Genomic DNA, 1,563 nt, shown 5'->3' on the forward strand with positions numbered 1-1,563 from the left:
ATACACTATTTGTATCCTCCATTTATGGTAATATCTGTTCACTGTTCAGCAACGTTTATAGAACACTTCTGTGGGCAATGTGGACAGACGGATGAATGTGCCAAATATATACGACATTTCTTTATTCTGATAAAATAATTTCTGTATCTCCTTCTACCTGTCCAAATTGGGTTCGTGTAACTCATATGAATCGTTTCGTGGAAAAGGAGCCTCCCTGCTGCCCATTATTACTGCAGGAGGATTATTGTAAATTTATGTTCCTCCATCATCCTTAAGGTGGTCACATTAGTAATTTAAGCTACACGGCCTGTTATGCACTAGTCCTTGCTGAGAAATTCCTAAATCGATCAAAAACATAGGGCACAATGCAAAAATCATTGTGTGCGGAAGAAAATTCTGCTTTGTATAGGAACTAGGAAGTGAAACGTATGTATTCACTTAATCGCTACGTCCTCTTTAGCAGGTGCGGGATCTTTTCTCATGAGACACCTGTGACACATCAAATATAGGAACGAATATCCCAATACAAGCGCCAAATGGAAAACCCTCGGGCAAAAATGAATGTGTCACAAGAACAGCACAGAAGCAGTGGGAATTAACAAAAATTCATTCCTCCTTGTAATCTGATCAGAAATGCACCCTAAGAGGATCTTTAACAGCATTGTTGAAGTTTGCACTCGGGGAGAGTTCTCACCACGAAATGCGGCACAATAGCTATAAAACATTTATTAATTTTGTTCCATGAACACTCACATAATAGTACAAATTGTTATTTTATTTTAAGGAATTCATTAGCAGTAAGAAGAATACATCCATATAAAAGACTCATTTAGAACGTAAAAGAAGTATCATAGCTCGGAATAGGATAACATAGGAATATGCACATTTCTGTACAAATCGAATGGGTGAAGTCATTACATGATGAAAGAAGGTGAGACATGTTTTAACAAAAAAAACACCCATGTATGCACTACACATATATTCATAGCACCATGCTGTTTATATGTATACTAATTTACTTATTCCTTTATAAGCCACCATAGGGGAGGAAATTTGAATAAGCATTGCCAACTGTCCATTATAGAAGCCGGATGTAAGAATATGCACTAGATACAAAAATCCTTCTATACGTATATATTACTGTACAGTATTAATTCATGTTTACTAAAAATTGCTCCACATAGGGAAGGATCGGAAGGAACCTGTTGGAGCTTGCAATGTTAGCGCAACTTAGAAAACATATATGGGTTATATAAAATACGTAAATATTAGAAGAAAATAAACTAATTTTATAAATTACAATTAAGAAGCAGATGTGGAATAAATGAATCAAAGTGCAGACAAATTACTATCCATAAAACGAAGACTTCCACGCGATGCCCTGTGAGTTCATAGAAATCACATCACACATGAAAACACCTATGGGACATAAGTCCCTTAAAATAACTTTGTCTTACGCATTTTGTATTCTCTTTCAACCATGAAACGTTTAAAACGTCTTCTGTATTTATCAATGAAATCCAGGTGGCCCCTATTATCCAGATACAGAAATATTTGGAAAAT

The sequence above is a fragment of the Plasmodium inui genome, assembly GCF_000524495.1.
Source record: "Plasmodium inui San Antonio 1 unplaced genomic scaffold supercont1.8, whole genome shotgun sequence".
In the NCBI taxonomy this organism is placed as follows: domain Eukaryota; phylum Apicomplexa; class Aconoidasida; order Haemosporida; family Plasmodiidae; genus Plasmodium; species Plasmodium inui.